Source organism: Urocitellus parryii, chromosome 8 (assembly GCF_045843805.1).
Source record: "Urocitellus parryii isolate mUroPar1 chromosome 8, mUroPar1.hap1, whole genome shotgun sequence".
Classification (NCBI taxonomy): domain Eukaryota; kingdom Metazoa; phylum Chordata; class Mammalia; order Rodentia; family Sciuridae; genus Urocitellus; species Urocitellus parryii.
In genome coordinates this window covers 122,376,336-122,400,174 of record NC_135538.1, presented here as the reverse complement: position 1 = coordinate 122,400,174, position 23,839 = coordinate 122,376,336, and the positions used below count along the sequence as shown (strand labels likewise).

The 23,839-nt window shown below is 39.6% G+C and overlaps 1 pseudogene; it reads left to right on the top strand.

Moving 5' to 3' along the window:
- Window positions 1-7,504: 7,504 nt before the first annotated feature.
- On the top strand, window positions 7,505-15,181 carry LOC144256462 (class I histocompatibility antigen, Gogo-OKO alpha chain-like; annotated as a pseudogene).
- The last annotated feature ends 8,658 nt before the right edge of the window (window positions 15,182-23,839 follow it).

Below are 23,839 nucleotides of genomic sequence, written 5' to 3'. Positions count from 1 at the left end.
ATATATATTCATAGGAAAATTATGTCAGATTCATTCTACTGTCTTTCCTTTTCCCATCCTCCCTCCTTTCTCTTTATTTCCTTTTGTCTACTTCACTGAACATCTATTCTTGTATTTTCCTACCCCCATCTTTATTGTGGATTAACTTCCAAATATCAGGGAAAACAGCTGATCTTGGTTTTGGGGGGACTGGCTTATTTCACTTAGCATGACAGTCTCCAGTTTCATCCATTTATCTGCAAGTTCCATAATTTCATTCTTCTTTATGGCCAAGTAATACTCCATAGTGTATGTATACCATATTTTCTTTATCCATTCATCTTTAAAGGGCACTTAGCTTAACTCCATAGTTTAGCTATTATTGTCCAATATGCAGTCCCACTACCCATGTATGAATTTACACTTTTCCCCACAATCTCACCAATGCTTATTGTTACTTGTATTCTTCATAGTTGTCATTCTGACTGGAGTGAGATGAAATCTCAGGGTAGTTTTAATTTTCATTTCTCTAATTGCTAGAGATGTTGAACATTTTTTCATATATTTGTTGACTGATCTTATTTCTTATTCTGTGAAGTACCAGTTTAGTTCCTTTGCCCATTTATTTATCGGGTTATTTGGTTTTTTGTTAAGTATTTTGAGTCCTTTATATCTTGGACATTAATATCTTATCTGAGGAGCATTTGGCAAAGATTTGCTCCCATTATGTAGGATCTCTCTTCAAGCTCTTAGTTGTTTCCTTTGCTGTGAAAACCTTTTTAATTTGATACCATCTTATTCACTGATTTTTATTTTACTTGTTGTTCTTTAGGAGTCTTGCTAAGGAATTCAATTCCTGGGCCAATATGTTGGGGTATTGGACCTACATTTCTTTTCTAGCAGGTTCAGGGTTTCTAGTCTAATTCCTATGTCTTTGATTCAGTTGAGTTTTGTGCATGGTGAGAGATAGGGACTGAATTTCATTCTACTACATATGGATTTCCAGTTTTCCCAGCACCATTTGTTGAAAAGCATATCTTTTCTCCAGTGCATGTTTATGGCATCTTTGTCAAATATGAGATTATTGTACTTAAGTGGGTTTATCTCTGCGTCTTCTATTTTGTCCTACTGGTCTGCATGTCTGTTGTGGTGCAAGTACCATTTTATTTTTGTTACTATAGCCTGGTAGTGTAACTTAAGTTCTGGTATTTTGATGCCTCCTGCTTTACTTTTCTTACTGAGGATACTTTGGTTATTCTGGGCCTTTTGTCTTCCCAAATGAATTTCATCAGAGCTTTATCTATTTCTATGAAGAAAGTCAATGGAATTTTGATGGGGATTGCAGAGAATCTGTAGATCACTTTTGGTAGTATGGCCATTTTTGGTAGTACAGGCCATATTCGTTCTGCCTATCCAAGAAATTGGAAGGTCTTTCCAACTCCTAGTGCCTTCTTCAATTTCTTTCTTCAGTTTTTTTTTTTAATATATAATTTTCACTGTACATGTCTCTTACCTCCTTGTTTTGATGTATTCTCAGGTTTTTGGTTTTTTTCAGGCTATTGTGAATGGAATTGTTTTCCTGATTTCTTTCTCAGCAGGATCATTACTAGTACTGATTTTTGTATGTTGATTTGTACCCTGATACTTTGCTGAATTTATCAGCTCCAAAAATGTGATTTTTTTGTCAAGTTCCTTGAGACTAAAACACTCAGGATCACTCCAGGGGAACTGGGCTGCACAAAATAATCACACAGGAGACAGAGATACCTTTTTCTTTGGGGTCCTGTGACAGCTCCTCTGACCTTAAGGGTGGGGAGGGAGGGAGGAAGAGAGAGAGAGAGAGAGAGAGAGAGAGAGAGAGAGAGAGAGAGAAAGTGTTGAACCCTTTTATTAAGGAGAAGCCATTCAAATGAGACAAGAGATCAGGTTTCAAGAGATGAGTCTAGCTTAGCTTCCAGATGCTGCTGTCAAGAGGTTGACTGACATCTAGAAAGGCCACACCCAAAGGCAGAGCAAGAGAAGGGGACATACAAAGTGTTTTCATGGAACATTCTATCCCAAACGGGGCAAAGGGGTAAAATCACAAAGCAACAAGTGAGCATAGCTCAATCCATGGGGTGACACACCTACATCTGAAGATGTGCCCTCAAACTTCTTGGACTGGGGCACTGACCAGATCACTTACAAGATGTCAAAGCCTCTCTGCTCCAGGATGGAAAGTGTGAATCATTCAGAGTGACTCCCTACAGTGTTTTTTTTTTCCTTGGGGTCTTCTAAGTCTAGAATCATATCATCAGCAAATAGAGATAATGTGACTTTTTTTATTTATAGCTCTTTAATTTTCATCTCTTGCATAATTTCTCTGGCTAGATTTTCAACTACTATATTGAATAGGACTAGTGAGAGTGAACATCCATGTCTTATCCCAGTTTTTAGAGAAAATGCTTTCAGTTTTTCCCAATTTAGTATGATGTTGGCTTGGATTGATACATAGAGCATTTGCAATGCCAGCACAAGTTCCTTTCATTGCTAGTTTTTTCAGTGTTTTTTTTTTTAAACAAGAATGGGCACTGAACATTGTTGAAGGGTTTTTCTGAATTCACTAAGATGGTCATGTGATGTTTGTCTTTAATTCTATTTATGTATATATAACATTTATTGATTTTCATATATTGAGCCAAACTTTCATATCTGGGTGGAACACACTTGATCATGGTGTACAATTTTCTTAATATGTTTTTTAAACTAATTTTATTTTTTTACACAAATGGAACACAACTTTTCATTTCTCTGGTTGTACATACATAGAGTCATACCATTCATGCAATCCATACCCATATATAGGAGTAATAATGTCCATGTCATTCTACCACATTCCCCCACTTCTTAATGTGTTTTTGAATGTAGATTGCTAATATTTTATTAAGGATTTTTACATCTATGTTCATCAGGCATACTGATATCAGTTTTGTTTCCTTGATGTGTCTTCATTTGCTTTGGCATCAGGGTGATACTAGCTTCATAGAATAAGAACACATTTCATAGAAAGTATTCTTGTCATTAGGTGATATATGACTCTAATATATTGTTTGATGTAGAAAATTTATAAAATGTTGACAAGGATCAATCACAAGTTAAAAATAATCCATATGCCTAGACCAGAAAAATTCTGTTGCATTTCCTTCTAGTCTGTTCTCCTCCTCCTCCTACAGCCTAAATGCTGCATATTTCTTTTCCTTTCCCTCTCATTCACTCAGATGATGAATACAGAGTTTAGTGGGCCCCAGTACTGCTCTCTGCAAATGCCGTTTCCCAGGTCAGTTGCCTCTCTGGTTTCCTGAGTGGGCAATTTCTAACTTTCTCCTCCCTTCTTACACCCCAGTACTAACTCTCCACTCCTCACTCCTAGAAGACAAAATTCTTTCTCTTTTCACTTGGACAAAAAATAGGACTCAGGTAAGAACTGCATCATAATCCCATCAGAGGCCCCACAGCTGAAACTGTCTCCCCCGTCTTCCCACCAGTGATGATGGATGATCTGTTGCTGTCTGAGGCCACCTCCACACCTGGGAATAATAAGACTGGCCCCTCCATCCCCTGTATCATCACATTCTACTCTCTGTGGCTCGTTCATTTCTGCGTTCAATCATACTGCAATATTTCCCACTAAAACAACACAAGTTAACTCAGTAAATAAAACAAAATCCCTTCTTACAAATTCACCACCTGATCCTTTGTCTCCTTTCCATTACTGCCCCAAATCTCCGATAAACCTTATAGAGTGATGTCTGAGTCCTTTTTCTCATGGTGTCTTTTTAAACATTGCATTATTTTTTGAGTGGAATCATAGACAGCATTTGAAAGGACAAATGCTTCTATAAGACTCAGTAAAAAGACAAATGACCCCAATCTTCCATGCAGTCCCATTTCCTGGTCCCTGCTTTACTTCTTTTGCCTGATACTTTTATTATTACCTCTAAATAGAAGGCTGATAGGGCTCCTTCTTGGTTTTTCAGTTTCACGTTGCACTTTTAGTTGAAAGCTTCCCTGCACATGCCCTATTCTCTCAATAGCCAATTTATACTTTTGATTAGAACAATGTTGTTTACATTACACTGACTATGCAAATGTTATTCACAGCTAGGCTTGTAACTTTCATCACTTTGTTTTCTTGAACTGATTTGTAACTTCCCTGCAATTAATAAAATTGTTCTTCCTTCATTTGCTTGGTTTCTGTTGTTCTGTTATTTTGGAATTTTCCCAAACTTTCTCCTAGGGTCTCTGCTGTGGTTTGAATGTCTGTCCCAAAGTTCACGTGTTACAAACTTGATCTTCAATGTGATGGTGTGCAGAGATGGAATTAATGGGAGATGGGTGAGTCATAAGGATCCTGTTCTCATAAATAGATCAGTACTGTTATCTTGGGAGTGGGTTGCCCCCTCCTGTCCTTAACCTTCCACCACAAGAGGAAACAGCAGAAGGGTCCTAGTCAGATGCCAGTGCCTTGACCCTGGACTTCCCAACCTTAATAATGGTGAAGAAATACATGCCTGATCTGCACAATTTACTCAATATGTGGTGTTCCCTTAGAGCTGCAAAACAGACAAAGGCAGTCTCCTTGAGTATATTTAAGCATATCCAGAATTCACCATCTTGGTCTTTGTGAAGACACCTGTCCCAGAACTCTCAGTCCTGCCAGACCTGGACTGGATGCCTTCACAACTGGAGTAAGGCTGACTCCCTGGATCTGCTTCACCTCATGGGGGAACACGGCCTCCCTGTCTTGTGCTGGCTCCTCTCTTAGGTACATCCCATGTGTCCCCTTTTCTTGGATTCCTCCATCATTTTTGTTTCTCATATATTTAGCCACATCCTATTGGAACATGAACAGAAAATACTGAAGCCCTAAACATCTGAAATGTCTTTAGGATACTCTACCTCTTAGTCTAACTTTAACTTAGTATAGAGTTCTGTGTTGAAAATATTTTTACTTGGAGCATGCATGATATTGTTTCAACATTATCTAGCTTCTAAAGTTGCATTTCCTACATCTTGAAATGTTCAGGGTCTCTTTTTTTCTACCTACTTTCTGGATCTGTTTTCATTTGTTTGGGAGCAATTCACATGTAATTTTGGAGTGCTGAAAAGGCTGAGATATTTCTTGAGATTTTAAAATAAGTTCATATTCTCAATTATTTTTGGAATTCCCCTGATTCAATTGCTTGAAATCCTTTATTAATAACTTTGTGCTTTTAGAGTTCTTCTGTCTTGCTTACCATTACTTTTCCAGTGTTACTACTTCTTTTCTGGTATTACTTTAATTGTCCAAATAATCTATAGAATTTTTCATTTATACGATCACTTTTAATATGTAAGAACTATTTATTTTCTTTCTGTATATAATTGTGCGTAATTACTTGTTCACTAATACCCATTCTTTTTTACTTGTTTTAGCAATTATTGAGAACAGTAGCAGAGGATCAAGCAAAGAAGTTGAGACCAGGGCTGGGTTATGGCTCAGTAGTATAGCTCTTGACTAGCATGTGTGAGGCACTGGGTTTGATTCTCAGCACCACATAAAAATAAATAAAATTAATTTTAAAAAAAAGAAGTTGAGACCAATTGGGAGCTCTCTACTGTTGTCTCAGAGCAGCAGTTCTCAAACTGTGATCTATGGAACCCTTGAAGGTGCTCAGAGTATTGCACAAGATCTCTATGATCAAAAAACATTTTTATTACCTCACTAAAATATTATTTATGGGCCTGGGTATACAGCTCAGTTGGCAGAGCGCTTGCCTGGCGTGCACAAGGCCCTGGGTTGAATCCCCAGCACCACAAAAAAAAAAAATTATTTACACTAAAGTAAACCTTGGCAAGAGTGAAGCTATGGTACCAAACTGCAAAACTATTTATTGTTTTCTTGAGCACCTTTTAACTGCAGAAGAAAAAAGAATGCCAGTTCACTTAAACATGTCCTGGTTAAAGTATTAAAAATTATTTACTTTATTAAATCTCCATTCCAGAATCCACATTATAAAAACACCTAATTGATAAAATGGGAAGTACACATAAGACACTTCTGGTACATTTGAAAGTAGAGTGTTTGTATCAACCAAAGCCATTTGGTGAGTTGTACCAGCCCCATTATTTGGAATATGATTCCTCCTTAAAACAATGAATGACACAAAAACTATTCTTTAGACTTCAGTATTTGGCCAACGTTCTAAAAAATGAACTGAGCCTGTCCCTTCCAGATAATCCACAGAAAGCAATATTTTCAATGATAAAATATATGCTCTCAAGAGAAATTCAGAATCTGGGAGAACTTGAATTCACCACTATCAACTTGACAGATTCCCAAGTACCTACATCACTTTCTGGTTAAATCTGTGGGAATACCAACATATGACCTCTTGATTATTTGCACTTAAATATGTTAACACTAGAAGGTCTATACAACTTGACCCAACAATGCATGACTTTAAAAAACATCATGCATTAGTAGTGCAAGATCCATTCAATGTGCAAGACTCATCCACAGACATTAATAAACTATTTTTTTCTGTTAATTTAAAATATCTTTAAATTGGAATTAATTTCTAAAACAGCAATTTTTTTGGTAGACATAATCCACATAAACATGATTACCTCTGGAATGCACATGTCTTTCTAAGAGCCTACAAAGACCTTGGAACCAAACATTTGAGAACTGTGTATTTAGCCCTGAGGCAGAAATCAAAGGGACACTGTGACAAAGAACAACTGGTACAGAAGTGCATTCAGGGCAAAGTCCAGGTGGGTGTGGCTCTCAGGATCTTGAGTGGTGTCTGGGGTGTGGACACAGACCAAAGATTGATTCCCCCTCTCCTTGGAGTTTGACTTCTTGCTCTCCCAACTTGAGTCAGGTGATTCTGCCTGGACACCATTCTCACCCCCTTTGCATGTCTTGCTCCTAGAGAAGGCAACCTGCATAGCTGCGATTTGGTTTTAAAGTCCCCCATCCAGCAGCCAGGAGGCAGAATTTCCAAACTGCAAGATGGGGGTGATAGTGCTCCTAATGCTGCTTCTTCAGATCTCTGCTCTCGGGGGCCTTGGTACTGAGGGGCAGAGGGGGAGGGAAACAGCCTCTTCGCCTGAGAAGCCCCAGAGGAGCCAGAGGACCCTCCAGTGAGTGAGCAGGAGCAGGGGAAACTGCTTCCCCATTGCTCCCAGCCCAGACCTTCCCCTCTACAGCCAGGCAAGTCCTGACCCTCCACTCCTGCCCGTAAGTCCTGCCCTTCCGCATCACTCCACCCCCTTTGCATCTTTCAAGCTCCCTCCTCTCCTCCAGGTGTTGTCAACCTCGGACCTGGGTAGGGCGCCTGGAGGAAGGTGGACCGGGTCTCAGTGGCTCTCGCCTCCAGGCTCCCACTTCTTTTTGAGAGAGAGAGGGAGAGAGAGGGAGGGAGGGAGGGTGGGAGAGAATTTTTTAATATTTATTTTTTAGTTATTGGCGGACACAACATCTTTGTATGTGGTGCTGAGGATGGAAAGTGGGCTGCATGCATGTCAGGCGAGCGCTCTACCGCTTGAGCCACATCCCCAGCCCCCAGGCTCCCACTCCTTGAGGTATGTGGAAACCTTCAAGTCTCGGCCCTGCCCTGGGGAGTCCCGCTTCATCTCCCTGGGCTAAGTGGACGACACCCAGTTCATGCGCTTCCACAGTGACGCGAAGAATCCCAGACTGGAGCTTGGATGAGGCTGGAGGGTTGGGAGTATTGGGAGCAAAACACACGGATTTCCGAGAACTCTGCACAGAATCACCGAATGTGCTTGAACACCCTGCGCGGCTACTGCAACCAGAGCGAGGGCGGTGAGTGACCTGGCCCTTAACAGATATCACATCCCTCCTGTCCCTTCTCCTGTTGGTCCGAGGCATCAATGATGCCTTCGTGCCAGGTTGCCCCCAAGTCTAAGGGATCGGAAGACCCTCGACCGACAAAGCTCCCGCAGGGACTGTGACCTGATTTCGTTTTCAGTTTAGCGGGAAAATCCCACGGGGTGGGCGGGGCGGGGACGCAGCTGACCGCCCGGCGGGGACAGGCTCTCACACACTCCAGAGGATGTATGGCTGTGAGGTGGAGACAGACAGGCGCCTCCTCCGAGGGTTCCTTCAGTACGCCTACGACGGCGCGGATTACATCACCCTGAATGACGACCTGCACTCCTGGACCGCTGCAGATGCTGCGGCTCAGATCACCAAGCAAAAGTGGGAGGCCACAGGTGCTGCAGAGCGCCCCAGGGCCTACCTGGAGGGCACCTGTGTGGAGTGGCTCCTCAGATATCTGGAGAACGGGAAGGACAGTCTGCAGCGCTTAGGTATGAGGGGCAGTGGGTTACCTTCATGAGCTCCTGCAGATCTGTTGGCCCACTTCCCACAAGGTGGGGAGAATGGCACCCATGCTAGAACACTTCCCAGCTCCTCCTCCAGAGGGAGGTGAGTGGGCTTGGATTCCCAGGTGCTGCACTACAGAGGAACTGAAGGCGGCTTTCTCTAAGGACAAATAAGGAATCCAGTCTCTCTCTCCCTGGCTGGTGAGAAAGACAATAATAAGCCTGACCACAGTTCTCTGGTAGCAGTCTTGCCATCAAGGACAGACTGCCAGGTCCACTCCAGCCTAGTGTCCTTGAAGGTCTGACTCCAGCTTTTCCACATCTCTGATCAACATCCAGATCAGAATACGAATTCTTTCTCAGGGACATGTAGCCTCTTACACTATGTTGTTTCAACCTGATTCTAGAACTTTCTAGGACTAGTTGCAAGGAATAGGAGATTATGCCAGAAGCCTGAATCCAGACTTGTATATAGGTTTTGTGCTCCCTCCCCCACCCAATTGTGTTGTCCATTCTCTGGCTGGTGGCCCAGGAGAGATAATGCAAAAATGTCTGAATTTCCCTATTCTTCTCAGATCCCCGAAGACACATGTGGCTCACCACACTAGCTCTGAAGGAGACATCACTCTGAGGTGCTGGGCAATGGGCTTCTACCCTAAGGAGATCACCCTCACTTGGCAGCGGGAGGGAGAGGACCAGACCCAGGACATGGAACTTGTGGAGACCAGGCCTGCAGGGGATGGAAACTTCCAGAAATGGGCCTCTGTGGAGGTGCCTGCTGGAGAGGAGCAGAGATACACCTGCCATGTGCACCATGAGGGGCTGCCTGAGTCCTTCACCCTGAGATGGGGTAAGGAGGGGGTGAGGGCCCAGAACCTGTTGTCTGGAAAGCAGGAGGCTTTCTGGAGACCTCAGCAGGGTCAGGGCTGAGAGCTGGGGATCAGGGCCCCTCACCTGACTTCCCTTCCCCTCCCAGGGCCACCCCCTCAGGCCACCATCCCCATGGTGGGAATTGTTGCTGCAGTAGTTCTCCTTGGAGCTGTTGTCACTGGAACTGTGGTCGCTTTTGTCTTGTGGAAGAAGAAAAACACAGGTAGGGAAAGTGCAGGGTCTGAATTTTTGACCCACTGGTGGTTTCAAGTACCTGGAAGAAGTGTGCCCTGCCTTGTTCATGGGAAGTAAAATCTACACGTGTACTTACCCAACCTGGACGCTGTTTACTTTTTGTAAAGTGCATAGAATCTAAAGGACAATGTATCCTCTTGATTTTTGTGGTGATGGGACCTGATTCCCAGAATTTAGAGGCCAGAGGGGAATCTTCCTGCTGAGGACAGACCTCAAGGAGAGCAATTGGCTCCATCCCTACATATCTACTTTCTTCCTGTCTCCTGATGCTTCCCTATGTCTGCAGTCACAGTTCTGGAGACTGTCCCAGTGTCCAGCACTAGGGGGTACCTCTAAGACCTATCTCCAAACTGTTCTCTCACAGGATGCTTTCTTCCCACAGGTGTAAAACAAAGGGCCCTATGCTCTAGCTGCCTGTAAGTATGAAGAACACTGATCCCTGAGACCTTAGGAATAGTCTAGTGGGGAGCAATGGGGGAGCTGGTCTATCCCATAATTCCTTCATTACCCACATCTCTTGTGGGCTCTGACCAGGTTCTGTTTTTGTTCTGCTCAGGTAATGACAGTGCCCAGGACTCTTATGTGTCTCTCACTGCTTAAAAATGTGAGACCCTGGAGGGCCTAAAGAGGGAGAGGGGTTGGGGAATGGAGACACTCCTGGGTTACAGGGACTCTCACAGGGGTTTGTGACATTTTGAGTGTTTAATGGGTTGTTCAGAGGGTCTCCATTACAATGAGTGATCTGAATCTGTTCATAATACCTTTTTTTTTTTTTTTACAGTGTGAGACATTGCCTTCTGTGGGACTGAGCAGTACAGGATTTTTTAAATTCATTCCTTCTTCCTACTGAGATTTCAAGAGGTTCTTACTTCTCTGTGCAGCTGGCATCTGTGTCTATGTGTCTGTGTTCCTATCATCATCACTGAGGAAATGCAGAGAAGAGCACATCCCTGACCACCAAGATCCCTCCCCACACTGTCCTGTTCTCTTCCTCAGTCAACTTTCCTATGTAGCAGATGTGGGGCTGGGATGTCTCCATTTTTGATGTAGTTTCATGTTGCCCTGGGCTGTAGCTTCTTCCTTCTCTACTGAAAAGCAGAATTTGGATATTGATTTGTATTACAATTTTATGCCACAAAATATGGTTGATGGGTTAATTAAACGAAGATTCCTAAATTTCAAAGAGAAAATAAAGCCTGAAACCTTCTAGAATCCATATGTTTGCTGTGCTGAGTCTAGTGCAGGTGGGACAGGAGAAGACTGAAAGCAGCTGAGGGTGGACAAGGTGTCCTTCAGTCTCATCAGTGCATCCTGGTCTCTGATGTGGATCATCATCTCCTCAGCTGGATCATCTTCCCTGCTCCTCAGTTTTGTCCCTCCAGTTGAACCTCATCAAAACGGGACCTGTGACGACAGGGACTGAAGCATCACCAGGGCTTGTCCTGTATAGGATGAGACCAGAGTCTGACCTTCTGCTCCCACCATTTTTAGTTTCTCAGCTTCAATAGAGAATTATCCTTGTTCTTATTAGTAAATATGATGTCTGGGCTCTTTCTCCTCTGGGTGTCTCTCATCATCGATAGCAGCAGAACTCTCTTTTTTTTTCCTGTCATTGCCCCAAAAACCCAGAGCAGTTTCCTGGATTGTATTTTCTATCATTCCTCCAATATTTTTAAAGGAATCAGATTATGGGATTAGCAGAGAGGAAGGATCTCACGGTTTCTCATCCTAGATAAATTCCTCTTAGGGTTCTATCTTCTCTATTCTGCAATTTCACTGTCCTTAACAATACGAATCCTAGAACTTGCTCCATTACAAATTCCTTAATCAATAAAACAGAGTCTAATAGAGATTTCATTTTAGCTAGAAAATGTGACCCATTAGTCAAGGATCATCTTTCCTGAAGATCAAAATGTACTTTGGTTCTGTGGAGTGCAAGAGGGCTGGTGTGGAGGGAGGGAGAGCAGCACTTGTGAGAAAAGTGCACATAGCTTCAACCTCAGACTGAGAAGCTCTTGTCCTCAAGATGCTTCAACAGTGTTTGGTCTGAGGTTTCATTAATTAAGACAGTGTCTCTAGAAGAGGGAGGGGCTACACTGACCATTCATTCAGCTCTGATTTGTTGAGTACTGAAGAGATGACATGCAGTTTGCACCAAGCATACATCGGGGAACTGAAAACAAACCAAAAGTGCCACCCTTGTGGAGCCTGTGTTCTATAGGAAAGAGGAAGAAGACACACTCTAAGCACAGTGAGGACGGTATTCATGTTAGGTGACATTTGAGTATAGATTTGAAGGACATGAAGGAATTTGTCAGGATGTTTGGAGGAAGATCTATCTAGGCAAAGAGGAAGCTGCAGTGAAAATGCACCAGGGCAGGATCCTGTGTGTCTTCTGGGGAGAGGAAGGATCTGTGATGTCCTGAGTTGAGTCAGAGAGGAACACAGAGGCACAGCCAGTCATTGAAGATCTGGAGGTTAATAAAAGGAATCTTACATTGAGTGGAGCAGTTTGGGGAAAAGACAGGCTTGGTGCATCTTTTAAAAGCATCTTACTAACTGCTGAGCTGAGAATACAATTGAGATGGGAGGACTCCCAAGGCAGCAGGGAAACTGCAGGGAAATAGTCCTATGCTGGAGATGTTGGTCAATTCACCTGGTGTATGAGCAGGGGAAATAGTGGAAGTGTTTGGATGCTGCACACATTTTGAAGTGGGACTTTACAGCACTTCCTAATGAAGTTAATTGGAGTATGAGAAAGAGGAAGTAAGGAGAATGCCAAGAATTTGTGACACTGTAATCAGAAAGATAAGAGTTGCATCAATGAAGAAGGGAAGACTCTCAGGGGCTTGTGTGAGCACAGGATTTTCCAGGCACTCAGTGGAGATGTTGAGTGGAGGTGTTCAAACTGCCATACCAACAGCTGATAATCAAACTGCTCTCAGCAGACAAGAGCTTTATATAAATCTGCATCTTATGCTTGACTGGTGTCAGTGTGGGACAAGGTGTAGTAAAGGTGTCGTTGATAAATCTGACTTTCTGTCTGTGTCTTGTTGTGGGTTGGTAACAAACATTTAGAGTCCAGCACTGGTGCATATAGTACCCACTTGAGTAGCACTTCTGTAGACAGAATAGTGTTCCAGCATCTGCCTGGTGTCAGACCTACAGCAGGAAGAAATCGGTAGTTCATGGTGGTTCCATTTATAGTAATGTGATTTTAAGGTTGTCCCTTCCCCAAAAATCAGCTAAGAAGCCATAAAGTGGAAGAAGCATCCACAGGTAGATAACTAAGAGAATAATTCTTTAGCTCAAAGTATTAAGGTAGGCAGAAATTCATGGAGAAAAATTACACTTTGGCATTTGCCCAAACTGGAGAAAGCTTAGCTTTGCTTTTTCTTAGACTCAAGATATAATACTGTGATAAATTCCTCTCAGAGGGACCAAATACCTGAGATAGTTAACTTATAAAAATGAAAGTTTTAATACTCCTAGAAACTAGCCATAGAAATTACACAAAAGAAATTAAAGGAATGCAAATTGGAAAAGAAGAATTTCCAAACTATCACCATTTGCTGATGACATGATTCTATATTTAAAAGATCCAAAAAATTCTACCTGAAATGTTCTAGAAGTAGTGAATGAATTCAGAAAAGTAGCAGGATATAAAATCAACACCCATAAATCAAATGCATTTCTTTACATCAGTGATGAATACTCTAAAAGAGAAACTAGGAAATCTACCCCATTTACAATAGCCTCAAAAAATAAAATAAGATCCTTGAGAATTAACTTAATGAAAGAGGTAAAAAAACTTCTATAATGAAAACTACAAAATGCTAAAGAAAGAAACTGAAAAAGAACTTAGAAATGGAAAGATCTCCCATGTTCTTGTCTTGGAAATTGTCAAAATGGCCATACTACCCAAAGCATGATACAAGTATAATGCAATTCCTATTAAAATTCCAATGTCATTCTTCATATAGATAGAAAAAATAACCATGAAATTTATTTGGAAAATAAGAAGAGTGAAGCAGGATGCATCACAATAATGGATCTTAAACTGCACTACACAGCTCTAGTAACAGAAACAACATGGTATTGTCACCAGAGTAGACATGTAGACCAATGGTAAAGAATAGAAGACACAGAGAGAAACCCACATAAATAGTTATTTCATACTAGGCAAAGGCACCAAAAACATCCAATAGAGAAATATAGCCTCTTTAATAAATGGTGCTGGGAAAACTACAAATCCATATGTTAGAAAATAAAATTTAAGCCCTTTCACCCTGCACAAAACTCAGTGGATTAAAGATTTAGGCTCTAGAACACAGAACTTGCACCTAATAGAAGAAAAAATAAGCCCAAATCTTTATCATGTCACTTAGGACCTTTATCATGTCACTTGTGTCCTTAACACAACTTCTAAAACACAAGAAATAAAATCAAGAATTAATAAATGGGATGGATTCAAACTAAAAAGCTTCTTCTCAGCAAAGGAAACAATAACATGAAGAGATAGCCTACAGAATGGTAGAAATGTTTACCACATGCACATCAGATAGGGCACTGATCTCCAGGATATATAAAGAACTCAAAAATAAATAAGTACAACCCCAAAAACAACCCAATCAATAAATGGGCTAAGGAACTGAACAGATACTTCACAGAAAAAGATATACAATTGATGAACAAATATATGAAAAAAAATTTCAACATCTCTAGCAATTAGATAAATACAAATCAAAACTACTCTAAGGTTTCATTTCACTCCTGTCAGAATGGCACTTATCAAGAACACCAGCAACAGTAAATGTTGGTGAGGATGTGGAGGAAAAGATACACTTATACAGTGCTGGTGGGACTGCAAATTGGTACAACCACTATGGAAAGCAGTATGAAGATTCCTAGCAAAATGGGAATGGAACCACCATTTCACCCAGCTATCCCACTCCTTGCTTTATACCCCAAAGGACTTAAAAACATCATGCTACAGTGACACAGCCACATCAATATTTATAGCAGCTCAATTCACCATAGCTAAACTATGGAACCAATGTTGATGTTCTTCAACAGATGAATGAATAAAAAAGCTGTGGTATATATACACAATGGAATCTTACTCAGCCTTAAAGAAGAATGAAATTATAGCACTTTCAGGTAAATGGATGGAGTTGAGAATAACATGCTATGCACAATATGCCAATCCTCAAAAAAAACAAAGGCGAAAATGTTTTCTCTGATATATGGATGCTGATCCATAAGTAGGGGGGAGGCAGGGGGGATGAAGGAACTCTTGATTGGACAGAGGGGTGTGGGGATAGGAAATATTGTGGAATAAGATGGACATTATTACTCTATGTAAATGTATGATTGCACAAAATGTGACCCTGCATCATGTACAGCCAGAGAAATGAGAAATTGTGCTCCATTTGTGTACAGTGATTTGAAATGCATTCTGCTGTCATGTATAACTAATTAGAACAATTTTTTTAAATAGAGAGAGAAAGGTTTATTATGGCTCACAGTTTTAGAGGGTGATTCCATGAAGTCCTGCCACTTCACACCTGTAGTGAGGCAGCACATCATGTTGGGAGCACTGGGCAAACCAAAACCACTCACCTCCTCACCAGGAGGCAAAGGAGGAGAAGAAGGGGTGGGTGTCCAACAATGTCCTTCAAGGACACAGCCCACAATGCCCTGATGACCTTCCACTAGGCCATGAATCTCAAAGATTTCACCATCTTCCTGTAGGACCATCCAGGCACCAAGCCTCTAGCACAGGAGATTTAGAAACACTCATCATTCAATCATAACAAGCACACAGGTGATGATCCTCAGAGATACTTTGAGTATGAGTATAATGGGAGACATTCTGGATTGTTGTTAAATTTGAGAGCAAGAAGGAAAAATCTTTTTCTTTTTGGGGGGAGGCGGGTAATAGGGATTGAACTAAGGGCACTTGACCACTGAGCCACATCCCAAGCTCTATTTTGTATTTATTTAGAAACAGGGTCTCACTGAGTTGCTTAGTGCCTCACTGTTGCTGAGGCTGGCTTTGAACTCATGATCCTCCTGCCTCAACCTCCTGAGCCGCTAAAATTACAGTCATGTACCACTGCACCCAGCATTTTTTCTTTTCCCAACCAAAATTATTATTAGGATATTTGTAATCATTATCCTGTACTCCTACAGATTTATTGCCAAAATTGGCTTTACAGATTTAAACCAAAACTTTGAAACTTGATTTTATTTTATAGTTGTCCTCGGTTGGTACTGACTCAACATTTGAAGGAGGGGATAACAATTTCTATAGGAATCCATATGTAACCAATGTGTTAAATAATTGAAATAATTCTTTACAAAAGGAAATGAGAAAGTAGAAGCAGAAATGTATAAGTACACATTAAAAAATGATAAGATCAAAAATCAGTAGAAACAAGCAATAGTAGAAAGAGGCTCATAAGATGTCTATATTTGAATTAAGAAATAGAAAATTACATATCAGAACAGAAAAAATGACAAGTTTCAAAAATGCCTGTAAAAGTAGGAAACTAACCATGACCTAGCTGTTTTTCAAAGGCACTAAATTTAGTATTATAAATTAAAATCAATTATTTTAAAAATTCAGTTCATTGACTTCTGCCCTGAGCCATAATGGAGTAAGAAACAATTGAAATTCATAAAAATATGTGAAAAGATAGAAAAACATTCAGATATTGGACAAGTCTGGCAGAGATTGCAATCTCTGAGAGAAAAGAAATTAAAGAGATGAGGCCTTCAGTTGTCCATCTTCCTTCCTGGATGAAGTTCCCAGGACACAGTGCAGGAGGAGGAGCCCAGATGCCTTGAAGGGACAGACCCATGTATCTGGACAGGCCACAATAGCAGAATATGCAAGATTAGGGCACATAGGGAAGGCTGCTGAGAATAACAGCACTGGGGGTCTAGAGGGCACCTCTCAAGTCCTCAGTCCATCAGGACACACAGGTAAGAACACCATCCAAGGACAGGGAGAGATAGCAAAAGCACCAGAGGGATCAATGGTACCTAGGGACACACAGGGCCAGAAAACATTTCTGTCCCCATTGTAAACAGAAAGCTTTAAGTGACTGGAAATCTGACTCAAAGTATTTATAAGTTTTATTATTCTCCTTAGAAAGTTTTCCCTATTTTACTAGGGAGGGAAAGGAAGAATTTTGACACGATGTATAGAAGCAATGTCAGCAAAGAGCACTTTGTAAAATTGGTAATAAGCACATTTGAGCTTAAAATTTGTGTTGAAATTTGTGGGGAAAAACATTGAGTAACAGAATCAGAACTCACAAGAAAGGAATAATCTTTCTCTGTATAGTATCTCTGTATGGAAGTTAAGGGAAAATCCATAAAGCTCTTTAGGTTTGGGTGAGCAGGAATAAATGTCCTACAAAGGCCTATTCTCTGTCTACCTAGCTTCTGTGTTCTGTGTAAGCGTTAATTTGTGGTGACATTCTTAATAAATAGATCTCCTCCCCCCACCCAGAAAAAAAAAAGAAAAGAAAGAAGCTAGAAAGCTAATACTTTGCTGGACATTGGAGAGAGTATGCAGAAGGGTCTGTGATGTTATCAGTGAATAATGTGTAACATCAAACAAAATATTACCAAGTATGGAATGAAGACAACAAAAATGCAAAACACACACAACAGAAAAAAAAACAATTCAGATAACTTAACATTAAGAAAGTTATTGTAAATGAATTACTCATGCTCAGAAGGTTGCATAAGAGACATACAATGTAGACAAAAAAGCCATTCATGGTAACACAATGTAATTCCAGCTACTCAGAAGACTGAGGCAGAAGGATTGCAAGTTCAAGTGTGGCCTAGAAAACTTAGCAAGACTGTGTCTCAAAATAAAATCAGAAAGTCTAGGATTAGAGTGCTTGGCTAGCATGTACAAGGCCCTGAGTTTGATCCCTAGTATCACAATAATAGATAAAAAATAATAAGAGGAGATACATAAAAATCACAATCAAATTTCCAAAGTTGAAAGTGTCTGAGATGTAAAGTGGGATTAATGGTAGACCCTGCACTGGAGAATAAAAATCAGTCAGCTTGCAAACAAAGAAACAAAATTTTTTCAAAATAACACAAAGTATAATTACAATATATGTTGGATTTATAACATATTCATACATATACTTAAAGATAATGTCACAAAAGTGAACAGGAAATACAATTATCAAGAATTTCCATATCTTGATGACATTAAATTAATATACATCTGAAGTTGTTTCTTAGCAAATCCTAGAGCAAACACTAAAAAAAAAAAAATAGTGAAAATTTTTAAGAGAATTAACTAAGGGAATTTCCATTACAGTAGAAAATTAGGGCTGCCACTCCCCACACAGGCCACCAGTCCCCACACAGGCCACCACTCCATCAGAGTGCACAGGTCTGGGGACAAGACTTCCTCCAACTAGGACTTAAAGGGGGAGACCCCACTGCACTTTCCACAGGCCAGGCTGTTGCTGCCTGGAACCTGGGGGTCAGGGTGCCCAGCTGAGCCCTGGTGGTGTCTGGTTTCACAGAATCACAGCTGGAGAGATGTTTACTTCTAGATGAATTGTACCATGTGTCTGTCTGACCCATATCTAATTTAAATAATATTTAGATGATACTAGGAACATAAATTATTAGAAATAATGCTGGATTGAGTTAATATTTGGACAGTCATTGGATTGATGAGGGTTCTGCATTCAACAAGGGCCCGGGGGGTGACAGAGTGCTTGTGTAAACCTGTACCCTGCCAACAAAAATTCATGTGTTGAATTTCTAATCCCCATGTAACTGTGTTTAGACATATGGTCTTTAAGAGATAATTGAGGCTAAATATGATCATAAGAGTGGATAGAAGAGATGGAGAGAAGGAAGGAAGGAAGGAAATGGTGCAGCTCTAAACCAACAAAATTGGTGCCACATAAGATGAATAAAAGAGTTCTTCTTCTCTTTCTGCTTCTCCTTCTCCTCTCTCTCTCTCCATTAACCCACACAAAAGGCCAGGTTGCTATCAAGCAGCACAATATCCCAGTCTGGGAAGAAGAGTTTAGGACTCAAGTTGTTGTTGGGCAGCTGTGATACTATCTGGGAGGAAGGAAGCCAGGCCATAATGCTCTCTGCTCCAGAACATTTTGAAATCAAATTGGTAGGAAAATGGGTTTTATTCAAAGCCAGCTTTGAAGGAAGATGGACAAAATATAAATTGTTTCAAAAATTCCATGATAGAAAAGCCCTGGGACAAGGAATGCTTTTAACAGTGGGAGGAGTGCATTAGGAAGAAAGAAAGAAATTTTTTGGCTATTTCTGAGTCCCTGGAGACTTCTTATCATATCCAGAGAAGCCAGGACATCCTGGGACCAGCATCTATAACTCACCATGGTGTATTAGGGTTGTCGGGGTGCACATAGCTTCTCTTTAGTCCATAGAGTTAGCTTTTGTGAACTGTATGTGGAGAGCTGCTCTGACCTCAGTTCATTCAAGGAGCCTCATCTTAGCTGAATCTGATTCAGATGATGAGACTCTGGGGTTTGCACCGATTAGGTGATGAAATGAGCCTTTTCGAGGTCTGGAAGGGAAAGCAGTTTATTGTGCATGTGGAAGGAATATGAATAATTTGTGTTCAGAAGGATGACTATGGTGGCTTTTAACTGATCACAAGTTCCTTGATACTCAAGAAGGGATACTAGTTCCCTCCCCCTGAATCTGGCGGGACTTATTAAATTTAGCTCTTGGGAAGAGTCAAAGAAGAATCAATGGTGTGCAGCCACAAACAAAAAGACATGGGGTTACCTGCTTGCTTTGCTCTCTCTTGCATCATTCATTCCTGGACAGTCACCAAAAAGGAGTCATTGTGGCCTAAAGAAATTTTACAGGTTTTGTCTATGAAAAACAGGAGAAGGAGGAAGATCTCTTTTATTAAGGTAAAAGAGTCCCCCATGGCCAGGCACTGAGGGCTGTGGCCAAGAGCTGCAGGAATGAGCTGTGAATGAGGTCCTTCCCTGCCCATCAGCCTTCCAGTTCTGGCCTTGAACATTGCCCATAGGAAAGGGGCAGGATAATAAACCCTGATATTTTAAGCTGCTCTCTTTTGAAGTTATGGTGACAAATTAATAAGTATCCAACACACAGGAAATATAAAATCAAGAACTTTTTTCTCTTTAGGAAGAAAGGAGTCCAGAGGAGTGATGAGTGCAAATAATTGGTGTAAAAAAAAGACTGCCAAATGACTTTATATCTACTGAAACCACCCTTCAGAAGTGATCTCTTGAATGATTTCAATTGTTTTTAGAATCCCATTGTAATTTTCATGCCAGATTTATTTTTTGCACTTTTTTCATAAAGATTTCCTCAGTATTACAGTGCTCATCTTAACTTTCCAGTCTGTCACCACCTAACATTGTCTTAGTTCACATACACATAGAAATCTTTAGACTTCTAAACTGTCCCTATTGTTAGGTTATAAGTATCATAATTAATATAGCTAGTCAGCATAGAAAGTCCACAAAAAAAGCTCTGTTTGTATTTATTAAGTAAGTATAAAATGTCAAAGAGAGCCAAGCATGGTGGTACACTCCTGTAATCCAGACTCTTAGGAGGCTGAGGCAGGAGGATTTTAAGATCAAAATGAGCCTCAGCAACTTAGCAAAACCCTAAGGAATGTAGTGAGACCCTGTCTCAAAATAAAATATATTTTTATTTTGGGGATGTGGTTTAGCACCCCTGGGTTCTATCCCCAGTACCAAAAAAAAAAAATGGTCAAAAAGAGAAAGGGAAAGATAGTCTTTTGCAATGAGCCTGATGTCTGCCATTTCTGATGCTCTTACCTTTTCTAGGAGTCTGAGTTTTCCACTGGTATTATTTGACTTCCAACTGAAGATAAAATTCTTTACTATTCAATGGAGCATTTGTTTATTTGCTATTCATTCTTGCAGGACACTTTTGCTAGATATACTTATGGATTGACAATGTTTTGCTCAGAGTCTTAAAGGTGTTGCCTCATTTCTTTCTTGTTCTATTGTTTCTGATATGTCCTCAGGGGGAAAAAAAAGGATCCTAAGAATAAGAAACAGGAAAAGCAACAAGGTAACAGGGTAGGCCCCAAACCTTTGATGTTAACAACTATAAAACCTTAGAAATCACCCTTCCAATTAAAAGGCTGATAGGTTCAGTGGCAAATGATATGCTGTTGGAAAGATATACACTTGTAGCTTAAATACTGAAATAAAAGTAAATTCATGGGAAAAGATACATTATGCCAACAGCAAGCATGAGCAGGAGTGGCTACAATACTATTAAAAAAAACAAGTTTCACAATAAAAATGTATTCCTAGAGGTAAAGAAGCACACTTCATGATGATGAAACTGTCAAGAGGACAATCTAGTGCTCATAAATGTATATGGTCCCAACAATACTGCTTTAAAATACATAAGGCAAAATAGACAGAATTATACAGAGAAATGTACAACTCCAGAAACACAATCAGAGATTTTCATGTTTTTCTCAGCAATTTAGAATACAATGAGAGAAAAAGATAGCAAAGACAGATGGGAAAAACATTAAAATCAATTTAGACTTCACGAACATTAATAAAATGCACACAAATGTCAACAAGAGCATACATATTATTTCAAGTGCAAATAGTGTATCTGCTAGGCTAGATCATTTTTTTGGAACCATAAAATAATTCTCAACAAATCTCAAAATACAGTAATGATACAGAGTATATTCTGTGACCATAATAGAATTTAATTAGAAGCAAGTTTCAATAAGATAACAAGTCATAAATATTTGGAAAATAATAAAATTCTAAATAATTATTGGATCAAAGAAAAGTTAGAAATTATTTAAAACTGAATGATAAGGAAATGCAGCATATTAAAACATGTGGACTATCTCCAGTTAATAACTTCAGCCTTTATTTCCTTCCTTCTACCCAATGCAAGTAGAAGGAAGGAAATAAAGACAAATGTGAAATACAAAGACAATTTTTAAAATTGATGGACCCCATCTGGATTTTATTATTTTTACCTTTTAAAAAATTTCTTTTTAGATATACATAACAGTGGAGTATATTTATACATACATGAAATATATCATATTTTAATTAGGATACCAGCCTTGGGGTGTTAGATGGTGTAGACAGTCACTGAGGTATATTCATATATGAACATAGGAAAGGTTTTTCAGAATCATTCCACTCTCTTTCCTATTCCTTTTCTCCTTTACCTTCTCTTCATTGCCCTTTGTCTAATCCACTGAACTTCTTTTCTTCCACTCCCCACACTTTATTTTGTGTTAGCATCCACATATTGCATAGAATATTCAACCATTGGTTTTCTGGGACAGTCTTATTTCATGGAGTATGATTATCTGGAGACTATCCATTTACCATCCTTCAATGTATCAGCAAATTTCATAAAGTCATTCTTTTCTATGGCTAAAAATATTTCATTGTGTATGTATAGCACATTTTCTTTATAAATTCATCTGTTGAAGGGCACCTAGTTGGTTTCAAAGCTTACCTATTGTACTGCTGTAAACACTGATGTGGTGCATCACTCTAGTGTGTTGATTGTATGTCCTTTGGGTATATATCAAGAGTGGGATAACCAGGTCAAAATGGTAGTTTCATTCCTAGTTTTGTGAGGAATATCCATACTGCTTTCCAGACTAATTGCTCCAATTTGCATTCCAACCAGCAATGTATATGTGCACCTTCTCCCCAAATTATCACAATTATCTTGTATTCTTGACAATTGCCATTCTGATGGATGAGATGAAATCTCAGTGTAGTTTTAATTTGCATTTATCTAATGGCTAGCAATGCTAAACATGTTTTCACATATTTTTTGACTGATTATATTTCTTCTTCTGTGATTGTCTGTTCAGTTCCTTTGCCCATTTATTGATTGGGCTATTTGGTTTAGGGGTGTTAATTTTTTTCATTTCTTTTATGTACTGGAAATTAATGCTATATCTGGGAGGCATGCGCTAAGATTTTCTCCAATTCTTTGGGCTCTTGCTTCATATTCTTGTTTCCTTTGCTGTGAAGAACCTTAGATACTGTCCAATTTATTGATTCTCAGTTTTACTTCTTGGGCTTTAGGAGTCTTATTGAGGAAGTTGGTTCCTAAGCTGACATGATGGAGAGTTTTTCTTCTAGTAGGCAAAGGTCTCTCATCTAATGCTGAGATCTATGATCAACTTTGATTTGAGTTTTGTGCAAGGTTAGAGATAGGGGTTCAATTTCAATTTGCTGCATATTGATTTCCAGTTTTCCCAGCACCATTTGTTGGAGAGACTTTTTTTCCTTCAATTTTTTTTTGATGTCTTTGTCTAGTGTGAGATAACTTATGTGGGTTTGTCTCTATGTCTTCTATTCTGTTCCATTGGCCTTCATGTCTATTTTACCAATAACAGGTTGTTTTGTTACTATAAATCTGTAATATAATTTAAGTTTCCATATTATGATGCCTCCTGTCTCACTTTTCTCACTAAGGATTGCTTTGGCTATTCTGGGTCTCTTATTTTTCCAAATGAATTCCATGACTGCTTTTTCTATTTTTATGAGGAACATCAGAGTGACTCCAAGATACACACACACACACACACACACACATATATATATATATATATATATATATATATATATATATATATTGAGGCTATTGTGAAAGAATTTTTTTCCCTAATTTCTCTTTCAGCTGATTCAAAATCTGTGTATATTAATTTATGACTTATATTAATTTGATATCCTCCTACTTTGCTGAACAGTTTATTTATAATAATAATTTATTTATGAGTTTTAGAAGTTTTCTGGTGACTTTTTTTTTTTTGGATCTTCTAAATATAGGATCTTGTTGTTGGCAAATTAAGATAGATTGAGCTCTTCTTTTCCTCTTTGTATCCCTTTAATTTCTTTCTTTTGCCTAATTGTTCTGGCCACACTTGAACAAACTGCCCACACAATTTGCTTGCATATTAAAATTTTTAAAGCACTGCTCTACATCCCATTGCCTAGCTCCAAAGATACTCCTTTTAAGATTTTTAATGATGGTCTGCTCAACCTAAACAGACCAATAACAATAGAAGAAATAGAAGAAACCATCAAAAGACTACCAACTAAGAAAAGCCCAGGACCGGATGGGTATACAGCAGAGTTTTACAAAACCTTTAAAGAGGAACTAACACCAATACTTTTCAAGCTATTTCAGGAAATAGAAAAAGAGGGAGAACTTCCAAATTCATTCTACGAGGCCAACATCACCCTGATTCCGAAACCAGACAAAGACACTTCAAAGAAAGAAAACTACAGACCAATAT